Source organism: Marmota marmota, unplaced genomic scaffold (genome assembly GCF_001458135.2).
Source record: "Marmota marmota marmota unplaced genomic scaffold, marMar, whole genome shotgun sequence".
In the NCBI taxonomy this organism is placed as follows: domain Eukaryota; kingdom Metazoa; phylum Chordata; class Mammalia; order Rodentia; family Sciuridae; genus Marmota; species Marmota marmota.
The window spans coordinates 39702287-39719702 of record NW_025999968.1 but is presented as its reverse complement, the minus strand read 5'-3'; positions in this window follow the sequence as shown (position 1 = coordinate 39719702).

Sequence of the window (17416 nt, the reverse complement as noted above, 5' to 3'; positions counted from 1 at the left end):
GCATATAAAAGAAGTTAAAATACTGATTTTTAAAATTAGAACATTATAATTATACATAGTATTATATACATAGTATTTAGGTTCCTTTTGACATAATTATACGTGCAAGGAATTTAATTTCAATCCTCAGTTCTCCCTCCTTTTCTTTGCTCCTCTCTCCCTCTTTTGTTTCTCCTTATTCTACTGATCTTCCTTTCACTCCTTTATTTATTTTTGATTGGTACTTTCTACATATACTTAAAGGTGAAACTCTCTTTGGTGTGTACACACACACACACACACACACACACACATGCTTCTGTTAGATTCATTCCATATTTCTTTCACTTTCCCTCCCTCCCTCCCTCTCATTCTCTTCCTTCTATTTCACTGATCTTCCCTACATCTTTGTGCTTTATGGTATCTGTTCCCCTGCCCCAACTGTCTTCTTTCCCTTATTTTGTTCTAACTTCCACATGTGAGACCCTTGATTTTCTGAGTCTGGCTTATTTCACTTGGCATAATTTTCTCCATTTCCATCCATTTACCAGCAAATACTATTATTTCATTCTTCTTTTATGGCTGAGTAGAACTCCACTGTGTATTTATACCACATACTCTTGATCTATTATCAGACACCTGGGTTGATTCCAAAATCTGGCTATTTTGAATTGTGCTACTATAAACCCTAAACTGGCTGTATTGATAGTATGCTCATTTTAGATCCTTTGGATGAATACTGAGGAGTAGTATAGCTGGGTTGTATGGTAGTTCCATCTCTAATTTTTTGAGGAATCTCCACACTGCTATCCAGAGTGGTTGTACTAATTTCCAGTCCCACCAACAATGTAAGAGTGTACCTTTCCCCTCATCCTCACCAGAATTCATTATTATTCATGTTCTTGATAATTGCTATTATGACTGGACTGAGATGAAATCTTTGTGTAGTTTTGATTTGTATTTCCCTGATTATTAGAGGTATTGAACATTTTTAGTATATTTGTTGGTCATTTGTATTTTTTCTTTTGAGCAATTTCTGTTTAGTTCTGTTGCCCACTTATTGATTGGGTTATTTATTTATTTATTTTTGGCACTGTGTTCTTTATATATTCTGGATATTAATCCTCTGTCAGAGGAGTAGCTGGCGAAGATTTTCTCCCATCTGTAGGCTCCCTCTATACTCTACTAATATTTTTTTTGGTATGCAGAACCTTTCTAATACGAAGGCATTGCACTTACTGATTCTTGGTTTTATTTCTTGAACTTTGGAGGTCTTGTTGAGGAGGTTGGTATCTGCACATATGTAATGGAATGTTGACCTTATGTTTTCTTTTAGCAAAATATTAATTTTATCTTCTTTGTCTGGAAGTGATAAGAAATTTTATATTCATTTTCTTTTTTTTTAAAGAGAGAGAGAGAGAGAGAGAGAGAATTTTAATATTTATTTTTTAGTTATCGGCGGGCACAACATCTTTGTTTGTATGTGGTGCTGAGGATCGAACCCGGGCCGCACACATGCCAGGCGAGCGAGCTACCGCTTGAGCCACATCCCCAACCCCTATATTCATTTTCATAGAGGTAAAATGGCACAAAAGTAAAGAGAGCCATTTTGTTAAAAGCCAGTTCCTAAATGGAGAAGTGGAAAGAAACCACTACCAGGAACCCAGAAGCTTCTGGCAAAGTTTCTGGGTAACTGCTTCCCAAGTTTTTCACCTGAGGTTTGACCAGGGTCATTCTGGCCAAGGCACAGCTGCAAGTCATGCAGCAGACACTCTGGAAGAAGATGTGGGAGCAAGGAGGGCTTGAGGCCAACTCCTGAATTAGCTGTCCTGGGCCACCTGCTCCCTGAGTTGCTGTTATTGTAAAGGTAGAGCCTGCCTCTTAGAGGTCTTTCTTGAAAATCTGGTGTCTCAGAGAATACCTGTACTTCCTCTACTTCACATTTTAAAGGGCTTGGTGCCAGCAACCCTAACAATAACAACGTCTGCTTGGGAGCTCTGGACAAAGGCTTTGAAGACAGTTGAAATACTGACTTTCCTGTGGTCATTCTGCTCTCTGACCTGGGGTCTCACACTGGAGTCAGCCACACACATCACAGAAACAAATATATATGTTTCCAAATATATTCAAGGACATGGGCACCTTTGTCATTCTAATGTGCATGCTGGCCCAGAATGGCTACCTTAAATGGTCCCTCCTAAGGCTAACATTATCCACACCCCAGGGAAATGACTGATTCTCCACACAAATGTCCTTGAAACAAAAGGCCACTGTAACCAAATGTGAGGTGAAGGCAGGCCATTGCCAATCTCAGAAATATGCACTGCCTCAGAACGTGGGGAGAGAGCAGGGCAGGAATGCCTGCGTCTAAGAGATGGGATAAGTGGTCAAATCCTTCCTAGTTTAACAAAAGTGCTATTTTCTAGTGAGTGAGGAGTTTCCATTTCTCTGTTGTCTTCATGTTCCCAAGCGTGAGCACCTCTGAAGGTATTCCAGAATCTCGGGGCCCAGCCTGGTGGGCACACCTGTAGTCCCAGCTCTTTGGGACATCGAGGTGGGAGAATCAATTGAGCCCACCAGTTCCACACCTACCTGAGCTATAGCGTGAAACTCTGTCTCAAAAACAAAACAAAGAATCACATAGTATTTGGAACAGTGCCACATGAGGATGGACAGTTCTATTAGTCATAAAGGTGCATATATATGCCTGGACACACTGAAATAGGATCTTTATTCTTTATGTTGGCAACTAGAGGAACACTGAGTGCTAGAATTATGCTTATTTTAATTTTAAAAATATTGAGTTAGAATTAAATTTCCAAAAAGTTAAAATTCAGCACCTAATAAAGTTGATTTAAAATTGGTATTCTTTCATTCTCATTTGTATTTTTACCTTTAACTTAAAAGTCTTTTAAAAGAAAAATGACATTTTTTGAAAAATCTAGCTCATATTTTAATTTTCATATTTTGATGAAAGTAATCATCAAAATTTTTTGTACTTTGAAAACAATTATGTTTGATTTTTTAATTCTTGAGATCATTACTGTAAATAGATCACAAATTGTGAGAAAATATTGATTAAAGCAATGACATTTATGCAATGCAATTTACTTCAATGAGGAAGTGAAAAGGATCGATACAAAATCACTTATAAATTCATTATACATCTACTTTATTAGTGATTCAAACACCAACCAGAAAAGGATATTCAGTTCTCTCTCTCTCTCTCTCTCTCTCTCTCTCTCTCTCTCTCGTGTGTGTGTGTGTGTGTGTGTAATTTCAAACAATCTCAGTTTTGTCCTCATTAACCAGAACTTTAACATAAAATTAATTTTAAAAATTTGACTTACCAAAAGTATTCTGTGGCTTTCCCACTTATCTACAATTCCCTTTCTAAAGTGAATACCAGCAAAAAGTGGAAAGGAATTTTAGTGGGGCAAATCTAAATAACAACTTTAGGAGGTATACATGATATGTAAACAACAGGAAGTGGAATCTGCTGCATGTCATTTTTGTTGAAGTATTTTTCTTAGCACTCAGAACCCATCATAGTCTGCAGTTCCACAAATCTGTCAACAACATTCCCAGGAGGGTTTTATGGAAAATACACAAGGTATATTCAGAGTTTTATAAATAACAATGGTAGTGATTAGATAACTAACTCATATTGAGCTCCTGCATTGGCACTACTAAGTTTCACTTACATTGTTTTATTTAATTCTTACAATAGGATAAATAATTATTATCTCCATTTTAGAGAAAGCCCAAGGCAATGCTTCCAGCATTTTCTCTTAATTATTATTAAGAATTACTCAATTATTATAGAAAACAATATATGCTTGCTACAAAGAATTTATATAATACAGAAAGGTGCAAAAAGGAAAATGAAAAAAAATCAAGAAATTCTTGATTTTTCATATACCTACTATTTTGATTTTTTTTATACCTACTATCATTAAGAAATAACATAGTGGTAACTTTGCTGAAGACATTATTAGAAGGGAGAGAAACAAATGAAAGGCAAAGTTTTCCACAAATCAGTTCATCATATGAATCCTACTCCTAAATACAGCATTACTTCAAATTTATAATAGAAGAAAAGAAAAAAGTAAAACTAAAAGAATTTTTGAAATTTGAAATCAACATATATTATCACCATAAGAGACACTAATTCCTAAAAGGTTTCTTCTATGCTAACAATGAATTGATGAAAAATATAAAAGGGTTAAAGTTGTGTTTACTTTTAAATAAAATCATTGCATTTTAGTTGATATCAATTAACATCATTTAGAAAAAGCTTGAAGGCCTTAGAGCTCCCACAGTTGCTCTGGATTTTAATTACATCATTAATATTATGAATACACTGTATAATTTTAATAATTATTTTCTATTTTGTATCAAAATTTCTAGAGTAACTGAGTATCATCTCTTCAACTGCAGTCAAGGCTCATCACCAGTTTTTTTCACCAGGGTTTCTCATGTCTGAATGCTTTGTTTTCATGAATGTCTTAATTGGCTCTTTTCCCTTAACAAGTACAATAGTATTTTAAATGTATCTTGCACTGCCCAACAATTTTCATCTATGAAAATATGTACTTACTTTTATTCTTGAATAACATCTTGTCTGAATATATTATTCTTGGGTCACAGTGTATATTATTTTTGGGTCACATTCTATTTCCCTTTTTGAGAATTGTTTTAATTATTGGGGTGAAACAAATTACGGGAAATTTTAGCCTCTTAACCCAACAAACCTTTATTATTGTACATAGTTTCTGAGGATCAGGAATCTGGGAGTGGCTTCACATCTTGGCCTTGCTCAGGATCTCTTCAAAGATATTGCCTTCCAGCTGTGGGTGAGGTCTGTAATCATCTCAAGAGCTGGGAAGGGCTGCAGGATCCATTTCCAAGATAGATCATTCATGTTGTTGCTGCTGGGAGGTTAATTCCACCTTGTTGTGGGCAAAAGTCTTCAGTTCCTTGTCATAGTAGCCTTTGCATAGCAAAAGGCTTACCCCAGACTTGAGTGGTCCAAGGGAAAATGAGAGTGCCACAGGACAGAAGCAGCAGTTTCTTTTATAACCTAGTCTTAAGAATGATATACTACGGGGCTGTGGCTCAAGTGGTAGCATGCTCGCCTGGCATGCGTGCGGCCCGAGTTCGATCCTCAGCACCACATACAAAGATGTTGTGTCCGCCGAGAACTAAAAAATAAATATTAAAATTCTCTCCCTCTCTTTAAAAAAAAAAAAAAAGAATGATATACTGGTCAGTCACCTACCCTTGCCAATTATCTTATCTTTCTGCATCACTTTTCTTTGGAGTATGATTAAAATGAAGATGTGTAGCAATAATAATAAAAAAAAGAATGATATACTGTCATTTCTGCAGGATTCCGTTGGTCAGAGACTACCTTGTGAAACTATACAAGAATATGAATGCCAGAAAGCATTCATTGAAATCCACTTTGAAGCAGCCTGAGTATTCTCCTTTTGGTAGTAACTTATGTAAAAACAACAACTAAAAAAAAAAAAAAAAAAACACCTAAATGCCTGAAAGAAAATATTTTTGAGGTTCATTAGTTTGTCTGTGAGTTGAATATTTTTACCAAATTTTCTTGGAGGTGACATTTCATTATGTAGATTTAGTTTTGGGTTCATCTCAGAGATCTTTCTTACATTATATCTTTGAAGAAAATAAAATTTTCTTGATTTTTTGGATTCTCTTCTTCAAGAACACCAATTGTTCTTAGATCAACTTTCATATATGTTAGCCCTTCTCTAGTAGCTTTGATTTTTGTCTTCTTCATTCTGCTTTAAATATGATTATCTCTTTCAGTGACAGTTTCTAATCTGTGTTTATTATATTCCTTACCATTTACTATCAATTCGTTGGTTATATACTTGTGTTGTTTTAGTTGTCATTTTTTATTCCTTTAGGACTGCAATAATTATCTTTTTCTAAAATATCATTCTTTGGTTATTTTATCTGAGACTTCTTGATTTATTCAATTCATGTTTTCATTAAGCCATTTTTAGTGTAAAACATCATTAGACATTTTCTTTTATTATTTTATTTATAATAGATGGCCCTAAATATCTTCTAGTAGGATTGGATCATAATAACCAAATGGAGAACATGCAATAATATTGAATAACTCTGCAACTTTCAAGTCCCCTAGGTCTGAGACCTCTGAAATAGAAGTGCTTCTTTTTCTCTTCCCTCCTAGCAGGTAATCATGTAGCCTTATCCATTGTGAAATGTCCCCAGGAATCCAGGAAAGTCAACCCTGATGCAGGTTTAGTAAAAAGAAATTACAATTAATCTATAGTTCCTTTTCTTCCTAAAATTATACAATCATTGATCCTTTTTACAAAAACTCCTAGAGAGTATTCCAATTCTTTCTTTGAAATTTTTTCAAAATTAAATATTGCAAAACCATCAGGAGGGAGGGACTTAGAGTGTCATTTTGATTCCTAAATATCACAGAAATTATTAATTTGGTTTTTGCCTATTTTGAGACCATTCATAAAATTATGAAAAACAAAGTCAACAAGGTTTTCTAAAACATCTGAAACTGTTATTGCCCACTGACTTCTTCATTGGTAATTTTTAATACATAGTTCTGGAATTGATACATATCATATTTTAAAATACAGATTTACATAAACGAGGACTAGAGCCACTTTTTATACCTACTTTTATTTACTAATATTGGAAATGTTTACATATAAAACTCAGATTGAATTTGATTTTTTTCCAGAAGTATCATTTTTTGGGGGGGGGGGTGTGTGTGCTGGGGATTGAACCCAGGGCCTTGTGCATGTGAGGCAAGCACTTTACCAACTAAGCTAAATCCCCAGCCCGAAAGTATCATAATTTAGTTACAGTTCTCTACAGAAAATTTTTTCTGTATTTATTTTCTTTAGTGGTACTCAGATTGAACTGAGGAGTGCTCTACCACTGAGCTACTCCCCAGGCCTTCTTTATATTTTGCTTTGAGACAGGGTCTCAATAAATTGCCCAGGCTGGCCTTGATATTGCATTCCTCTTGTCTCAGCCTCCTGAGTTCCTGGGATCATAGGCATGTGCCACTGTGCCCAGCTTATTTCTTTTTATGCACGTGTAAACACTGCTGCAATAAGCATCTTTGTTCATACAGCTATTTGTGTATATGTGTGCATGAGTTAATAGAACAAGTTTCAAGGAAGGATTCATGAAATTATTAATGTAAGTTTGGTGTGACTCACCAGGCACTACTCAGAAAAAAGTACTTCTTTATCTTCTTTTGAGACTGTGAAATTCACATTTTAGTGGGGTTTGGCATATTGGGGCTCCTCCGTAACAATTCATAAAAGTGTCTGAATATTATGTTTCTTTTCACAGATAAGATTGTTTGCTTTTTTTTGTTTTTGTTTGTTTGTTTTGGTACTAGGGATTGAACCCAGAGATGCTTAATCACTGAGCCACATCCCCAGACCTTTTAAAAATATTTTATTTAGAGACAGGATCTTGCTGAGTAGCTTAGGGCCTTACTACATTGCTGAGGCTGGCTTTGAACTTACGATCCTCCTTGCCTCAGCCTCCCAAGCTGCTAGGCGTGGGCAACTATGTTTGGCTCTGTTAATTTTTAATTGGTACTTGAAGACCAAAAGTGAACAATGAACTGGAATTATGTAACTAATGAACCAGGTAAAAATTATTACATTTTCTGGATACCAGTAAAGTTCCACGTGGTTCACATATATGTCTGTGCAGAAGACTGTTTTCAAGTGTAGTTCAGTATCTGTCATTGGTGTTTTTCGAGGCTAGTCTAGATTTTAAAGGGAGGTACTGCAATGAAAGACGAAGTGAAAACTGGCAAAGCAATTTGTTACATGGAGCACCGAGAGTGACACAAATGTTTGTCACTATCAATATACCTAATGAATGACAAAGTTGTACTTTGAACTCTAGCTCTCCAACTCCAAATGTCAGGTAAAGGACACGTCATCTGCTTCATCAGACAGGGGCACACCGCTGCATGCTCAACAGGCATCTTCAGCAGACACTGGCATCACAGTTATCGCTTTTCAGATTGAAGTGACCAGTCCCATCTAATAACTGCCGTGAGTTGGAGGAGGAGAGGGACTCACAGGGCTCCAAGAACTAGACCAAGCTGCTCATGGAAAATGTTCTTCAGTCTCTCCTAGAATGATTTTGAAAGAATACGAGAAAATGGGAGTTCCCAAAGAATAGAAGGAGCAGATCTAGGGCTGTCTTTTCTCATAGTTTTGTCCCAGGCCTGGCTTTCCTGAGTGTAAATATGTCTCTATGTGCAGTTTCTCAGAACACATGAAAACCAAGATATTTATGCTGTACATGACCATGAGGGTATTGATTCATAACAGTTTCTCGGTAAGGTCTTGGAATAAACCTGTAGTCAAAGTAAGATAAACAGATCTGTACTTGTTTTCTTTCCTGTCCTGGCTCCAATCCCTTTGAAACTCATGCCAATCTACCGTGGACTGTGCCATACCAGCTTCATACCAGGCTGGGAATATCCTGGCATCGGGCTATTAAATAAAAATTACAGGAGGACATTGTTTTAGAAAGCGAAAAAAGAAAATAAGCTGAAAATAAAAATGGAGTTAGTTACATTAAAATTACACATCACCAAGATAAAATTATGCTGTTTATCTGAACTTCCTTGAAATCAGGAGAGATGGGTAACAGCCAAATAACCCAAACAGGCCAGTTTCGATTGGCATAATTTATTTCCCACTGTCTTAATCCTTTAACAAAAAAAGATAGCCTAAATTTACCTGATTTTAACCAACTTATTGTTTTTCCATTGTCCTATCTACAGTGACCACTCTGCTATAGTTTGTTTCTGCTTTCTTCAGTCCTTTTCTGTCTAAAAATCAACCTCCTCTGTTCAGCTTCTTAGAACATTTATTCTATTTTATAGCAGCAGTGTCTCCCAATTCTCCCAATTCTAGAATGAAAAACATAGCCAATTAAGATCTTTAAGTTGTTATAATTTTCTCCTTTAACAAAGCTGAATATTGAAACTATATAATTCTTAGTCTCTGTTCACAGTTGTTCAAGGTTCAGACTGAACTTCTTTCCCATGCTACTTATTCAAGGTATTTCTGTTTCTATTTGCTACATTTAGTTCTGTATGCATGGTATGATTCTCCCTCTGCCCTCCATAAAGTATCTTTTATTTGGTTCTCCCTCCTATAGTGGGAGGGTATTTTTGATTACCAGCTATTGGAGGGAAGTTCCAAGGCAGAGAGCTTTATGAGCACTCTCTCCCACTGTTTAGAAGCAATTTACTTCACGGTTACTTGGGGACATTTCTCAATATCATTAGCTTACCTGGATCCCAGCATCATTATTTATAATTATCACGTAGCTGGAAGCAAAAAAAAAAAAAAAAAATCAAAAAAACACACACACACATTTACATATGAATAGTAAATTGTTAACAATGAGAATTTGGAGTCTGATAGCACTAGATTCCAATATAAGACAAACTGTGTGACCTTGAGCAAAACAATTAACTTTTTTTTTTTTTTTTTAATTTTTTAATATTTATTTTTTAGTTTTCGGCGGACACAACATCTTTGTTTGTATGTGGTGCTGAGGATCGAACCCTGGCCGCACGCATGGCAGGCAAGCGCGCTACAGCTTGAGCCACATCCCCAGCCCCAAAACAATTAACTTTTAAAGTTCTCCATTTTCTTGGCTGCAAAATGGCAATTAAATGATATTTTTTTGCACACTTTTTAAACAAAGGGAGAAAATTATTTGTTTTTATGATATTTGCTATTTGGAGAACTTAGTCCTGGGAATGAACATTTTTATTTGGAGTTGTGAGAAAATTAGGTTCTCTGAAATTTACTGCTGTGTTTGTTGAGTACCAACTGCTTCTGACAAAATTTTATACAATTTTGCTCAGCTGGGTGCGGTGGTACACACCTTTAATTCCAGCAGCTCAGAAGGCTGAGACCAGAGTCTAAGACAGACTCCCTTGCTCCATGTTTTCCTGCCCCTCCCATCCATAGCCAATGTAAGTTCAACGTCAACAACTTACACACATCCTCTCCCCAGTTTTTAGTATAAAAATGCTCTTGCCTCTTAGGTCTGGTGGACGTATTTTCAACTGCTAATCAGTCTTGCTGCTGGTAATGGTGGAATATGTTTCAGGATCTGGTTCTTTACTTACTAGTATATTTCAATTAACCCTTTTATTTCAGAGAATCCTTGGTCTCAAGATCTTTGGATTAACAAAACCAATGGCAGACTTTTGTTGTAAAATATATGTTTATAAGATAAAATATACCATTTTAACCTCTTGTGTGTGTGTGAGTGTGTGTGTGTGTGTGTGTATGTGTTTTGAGACTGGGTCTTGCTATGTTGTCCAGGATGATTTTGAAATCCTGGGCTCAAATGGTCCTCCTGCTTCTACAGGGGCACATCATCTTGCTTGGCTTAATGGCAGTTATTTTTAAGGACAGAGGAAATAGGATGGTATTTCCATAGCTGGTAGCAAGCATTGGATTTCTGCTCCAGATCTGTGTCATTTTTCAGACTATTCTACTGAGATTTTAATCCAGCTTCTCTGCATGGACTTTGAGGAGGGGCACCCAGTTTGACAGCTTACCTGGGAGCAGCCAGCACCCAGCAACTCCAGAGTCCTTGGTATATCCTGTCTGGGCCAGAGGGCCTGACCACAGCCTCACAGAGTCTTGCTGCTTTTGAGAAATCAGCCCTAATTTTGGAATCTTGCCTAAGTCCTGTTCAGCCTCTGACTCCTTTCAAGCCTTGAATTTCAGGCCCAGGACTCCAGTTAGTATGATACCCGCCTGCCAATGCCAGCTCAGTTTCTACCCCACCAGGAATTTGCTATTCAGCAACCCAACCCTGTTTGCTCCAGTCCAACTGACCTTTACTAAGTCATGCTTGGCCTCTGCACTTATCTGTGAGTCGAAGACAGTGGATTAGGTAAAATTAAAGGTATTTGTAGCTCTAAATTTGTATGCTTAGAAACAGCAAATAATGGTACCAATATAATAGACTAGATAAGATTCTTCTATTAAAACTCCCTCTCACGCTGACTGACTGACAGCATTTGTACCTATTGTGATATACGTACAAATGCTAAAAGCATTATGTTTGGTTTGAAAATTCAGCTAATAGTTGGTAAAGGGTTAATAGTATGCTGAAGCAGACCCAGACCGAGAGTTTGGAAACAAGAATTTAGCCCAAGAGATAATCTGTTAGTCAGTACAGAGATTTTCATATCCTGAATATAATCCTGAAAATATTGAAGATCTTCTAAGGGCCTTTGGACAGACTATTTGTCTTTGCATAAAATGGTTTTGACTTTCACTCCAAGGTAGCTTAAACCCGGGTGAAGGCAAGGAGCTGCTATTTGATAGGGCTATTTGCATTTCAAAGCTAATCAGTACTAAGTAAAAGCTGGTAAAAGAATTGTAAGAGGGTTATTGTGGGTATTTTATTATTGTGTAAACTTGGGGAAACAAGCTGAGAGGCGAAGGGAGCTCACTCAAGTTCCTGCAGATAAGAAAGTGGCTTACTTCCCAGGGACAGCACCTGGAGGTCACATGACTCCTAGGCTTCATGAGGAAATAAAAACAAATAGTAGAGAGAAAATCTCATTATTTTTCATATTTAACACTTAGTACTTCTTGAAGTTTTAGCTTTTATTTCTTGTACCCTTTGAAGTAATCAATAATTAATTAATAATTAAAATAGTTCATTTACCACTTCAGATCGCCCTTGATTATAACACTAATATGGTGGTCTTAAACATGGCATGTTAGAATTAACAAAGAAAAAGAAAAATACTGGTGCCAGTTCCTATCCCAGAGAGGTGATATCATTGGTTTGGGAAGTTATCTGGTTATCAGTGTTTTCTATTAGTTCCCAGGAGGTTGTCCTGAGTGGCTGGGCGAGGACCACTATTCTAATTTATATTCTGAGCGTACCCTTCTTCACAAAAAAGACCTCACTGACTCTTCCATTGTCTGCAGTATAGTTCCCAATTTTAACTGCACATATCTATTGGTTAAAAAGAAAATATTTTAGAACACATGACAAAGTTTCTACATGTATACATATAAAATTATAGAGATGTCCTATTTTACTAACATATATATTATGAAAAACATACTGAAAAAATAAAAAAGTAAACTAAAAAATAAAAAATAAAAAGGTCTATAAAAGCAGAATAATAATAATAATTCTCTTCCTATACCCCTAAGCCTCATTTTGGCCATTCCACCTTGGAAACCTCTATCCAGAGGTTAAAATATAAATTCCTTAACATGAAATTAAAGGTTTTCTCCAGATCTAATTTTTTTCCTGTCTCATTGTTTTATGCCTTGATGCTATTATTGATTTGTGTGTGTGTATGTGTGTGTGTGTGTATGTATGTTTGGCTTAATCAGTTATATGTCTATATTGGTCAGTTTTTTGTCACTATAGCAAAATACCTGATGCAGGCTACCTAGGAAGTAATGAGAGTTTTATTTAGCTCACAGGCTCACAGTTTTTGAGATTCAAGTCTTAAAATGGGCAACCTTTCGGTCTCTGATGAAAATAGTGTATGACAAGTGACAGAATGAGCAGTCGCATCTGGAGCCACGAACAGAGTGAGAAAAGAGGATGGATGGGGTCCCACATTCCCTTTCAAGGGTACTCCCTCAGTAACCTAAGGATCTTCCACTGAGCTCTACCTCCTAAAGGTTCTAGTACCTCTCCTGGTATCACCCTGGGGACCTTTAGGGAACACTACCTATGTTCACACCATAGCAATATCCTACTCTTATGGGTTGTCCTTTGTTTTGTTGTTGTGTATCCAAGATTATATACCCCATTGCCTTAAGTCCATTGTTCTGGAGGATCCTGAGATGGACACTTGCATATAAAAAGTTTATTGAGGAGTGAAGAAATTAGTATTGAAAAGAAGTAATACATTTACAACAAAGTCCTCAGCCCGTTTCACAGAGAGTTCTGGAGCTGGGCAAGAGGATTAGGCCCCATCTTTCCACTCACCATTTATCCACTGAGTAGTTATTAGATGTGGGTTGCCCCTGAGGAAAGTGGCTCTGTTGGGGCAAACCCTCATCAGGCACCGTTGCCCAGTTGTTGGGACAATCAGTGCCTCAGTCTGAAGAGGAGTGAATGCTCACTATTGCATTCCTTGCATTTAAGGTGGTGGCAGGACTTGAGGGAAACAACAGAGCTGATGGAGCTGAAGACCCCTGGGAGGTCAGAGAGAAGGTCCACTTGGAAATGAAGTGCCCACTTACGGTATGAATGGTTAAGAGGATCAGCAACAGAAGACAGATTATGGGGAAATTTCTGTAGACCTTAAATAATATATTTTAGATTGCATCCTGTATGAAGCAGGAAGAACACGTAAGACCTGGCTAAGAAAAGTCTAAGCATGTTACTTCCAAGTTCAGGAGTTCAGGAATTAAAGTCTGAATTCTTCAAAACAGACTTCCATTCTTAAAATTTTCAAGTCTCTCTTCATCCCTTAATCTCCTTGTTTTCCCATTCCTCTGACATCCCCACGTGGTTGCTATACACACTGGCAAATCCCCCAGTTGGAATTCATCTTTCCTGTATTCTCAAGGCACTCAGTTTAATCCACAGTTATAACCCTTGCTAGTTTCTTGCTAGTTTGCTTTATACATTTTTAAATTTAACTTATTTATTTATTCTTTTGGCACTGGGGATTGAACCTAGGGGTGCTCTACCACTGAGCTACATCTCCCAGACCATTTTATTTTTTGAGACAGGGTCTCAGTGTTTTGCAGACTACGGTCTGGAACTTGCGATCCTCCTGCTTCTCAGATTCTGAAGTTGCGGGGATTACAGGTGTGTGCCATAGCTCCTGACCTGTTTGCTTTTTGGTCATGTTCTTTGAGTAGATGTTGGTTTCAGACACCAGGTATACACATGTAGAGAGCGTTCATAGAGCCGTCTTCATCTTTGTACACCACCCTCTGTGCAGGGCTCATACAGAGGAGTATTTAGTGAAGGTTATTTGAAATAGTGATTTCTAATTATAAACTAGTGAAAATGCCGAAAGTCATTTCCTCCTACAAGTTGACATTAGTACACATTACAAGTAGACCCAACATAAAAAGTTGCTTAATAGATGTTCAAAGTCAGTTATATAAATTCCTCTGGGGAATTAGTTCTACCTGATCACATGTTTTTCACTCAACTAATATTAAGTAATTATGTCAAGTCTTAGAAAGGATTGACAGGGTGAAAAGTTTTATGACAAAAATTTGTTACTTATTTGAGGAAAACTTTTATTATGGAAACGAGAACATTTTTGTAAATGATAGTAAATATACCTCTGGCAACTAGACATTATGACTTGCCTGGCTTGATGGTATTAAAGAGAAACAATTTTTTTTATATAGTTTGCTGTGTTGGACTTTATTCCTCTGGTTGATAAGAGTTATCCACATTTACAAGACAGAAACCTAATACGAAAGTCAGTATTTTTTTATTGCCTAGGTCGTAGCTGGTTTTGAATCTCTACCTGTTCTGTGTTTACATTTGATTGCTAAGTGTACTTTCATGTCAGGGACAGAGAGACATTGAGAAAGCCACTAGATGGAGGCCAAGAAAAAAAATAAGCCTGGCCTATTCACTAATGAATAACCAGCAGGTATGAATGAAGAACACATGCACAATCATCTCCTTCTTTTGAAAAAATGCTTATTAATCACTCCCTGGGTGGCATAGCGTAGGGGACCATGTCACATCTGCCCTTCTAACCCCTTTGTTAAATAAACAACTTCATGAAACTCAGCCTTCAGAGCTCAACCCCAGAGACTGCTGAGAATGGCACCCTCTCCAGGTGGGGACACAGCAGCCCTGCCTCCAAAGAAGGTGACATTCAATAATTGTTTGAAGGAAGGAAGTAAATTAAGGCAGAAGAATTTGACAAAGGCTTTTTTGAAACCAGGATTACTCTAAATGGTTGTTACCTAATTATACTAAATGGAAGGAAGAAGCACGACAGTGCTATATGAGCCATACCAGCCACTTAAAATGTGCCTCCCCAGGCAATCAGAAAGGACAGTTCTACATAAAATCTCTTGAAGACATATTTCCTGATGGAAATACCAGGGATGAATTTATCATTTAATGAAGATAGAAAATCATTTCTGTTTGACAACAACCAAGTGAATATTTCAGAACAGCTAGTACAGAGGATTTTGAATGTTAGAAAAACAAAAGAAATGATGTATAGTGAGATGAGAAATATGCAGAGTACCTTGATTTGGTCATTACACATTGTACATGTGCCCTGAATGTCATTGTATGTACCCTATCCATGTGTACAATTAGTATGCGTCAATTAAAAATAAAAGTTCTTTGTTTTTCTCTCTCTTTTGCACAATGCCCTGGGTTAAGTCCTCAGTACTGAAACAAATATTTTTATAATAATTTTTTTTTTACAAGAAAATGCTTCTGAGTGTTGGTGCTTCTCTTCATATACTGCCCTCCTCTTTCTATACCCGGGGCCCTCAGGAGCTGTCCTCTAGTGTGAGTAACTGTGCCGTGTTAGTGAGTCATTATTAGCTATTTTTAATACATAGACATGTGAGAGAGCTGTCTGTTACGAAGACTCGCTTGCCAGCAGCCGGGTATGAGAACATTTTTGTAAAGTCCAGGGCTTCAAGCCAGTTTCTGAAGTGAGGCAGAAATGAGGCCTAGACAGAAAAGCCTGTTATGTTTTACAGACTAGAACAGAAAGAGCGCAGATGTAGGGTTTAATTTGAGCAGTAACTTAGCATAGGTGTTGATTTAGGAAGATCTAAAATATATAGAACTAATGGAAAGGTTAATGAGGGGCCTTGGGATGAGTGAATGATGACTTAGATTGCACTTAGACCCTTCTCATTATGGATTTTAATGCCTAGGTGCTGGATAGTGGTAGCTAAAAATAAAATGTGGTGGTATATTTTTAAATAGTAGATTTCTTCCCTCTGCTGGATGTCTAACCTGATTTCACAAACAGAAATCTGATTTTAAAAGTAAAGGAATCTCGTGCTGATTTTATGAGCCTGGATGCACAGAGATTAGAGAATTACTTGTCTGTTTGCTTATTTATCCTATTTTATTTGTATTTTGGTGCCTTACTCCACAAACAATTTAGACAGAAATGATAGGTAACCTTAGGAAAATACCAAACCTTTGCAAAACTCTCCTACCCTGCTATCTGACATATCTAGGACCTTGATGGGAAACTAGAATGATTCCCAAATCTCAGTGCATATAAATAGATGCTACAGGATTCAGGCATTAAGTCAGTCAGGACTGTCAACCATAGTAAAACCACTCAGGCCCTCACTCATTATTTGTTCAACTGTAGACATAATAAGCTTGGTTATCAGGGTTTATTCAGGTCCTAGGAAACCAGAGCAGCACATAGCTGCACATTTTTTTTTTTTTTTTTTTTTGGCATTAACTGTTATACAAAGGGTTTTCACATCCATTATTCATTGTTCAAGGCAGACACAGCAATAGTACCAAGAAGTGGCATTTGACTGCTTGGCAGCACCATAAGTAGTTGGAAAGAGGAGGCATATAAACCACAAGAACACTCTAGTCTGCAGTCACAGTCAGAGGGACGGGAGAGTGCCACAGACCCCCATTTCCAGAACACATCGCCAGAATTCTTAGACCCCCATGTGAGTCAAGTCTAGTGCAGCACCCCAGTCAACATGTGATTTGTCTCGACAGTTCTTCTCGGGTAGCCTGACAGCCTCTGTTTATGGGTTGACAGGGATGAAATTCTCTAGAGTTCACAAGGAAACCCTGAGGATTGACTTTTTTTTTTTTTTTTGTACTGGGGATTGAACTCAGGGACCCTCAACCACTGAGCCATATCACCAGCCCTATTTTGTATCTTTATTTAGAGACAGGGTCTCACTGAGTTTCTTTAGCACCTTGCCATTGCTGAGGCTGGCTTTGAACTCATGATCCTCCTGTCTCAGTCTCCTGAGCCACTGGGATTACAGGCGTGTACCATTGCACCCAGCCTGATGATTGATTTTATGTGTCAATTTAGCTGGGCCATGGTACCCAAATATCTGTACATTATTCTGGATGTTTTAGTGAGGGTCATTTTGGATGAGATTAACATTTAAATCATTGGATTTTGAGTAACCAGATTGCCCCTCTAATGTGGCCTTGTCCAATCAGTTGAAGGTCTAAAGAGAACAAAACTGACCTCTCCTGAGCATGAAAAAAATTTGTGGCAAATGACCTTCATCCTTGAACTGCAACATCTTGCCTGAGTCTTCAGCCTGCTGGTCCACTCTGCAGATTTGAGATTCGGCAGCTTCCATAATCATGTGAGTCAATTTCTTAAAATAAATAAATAAAT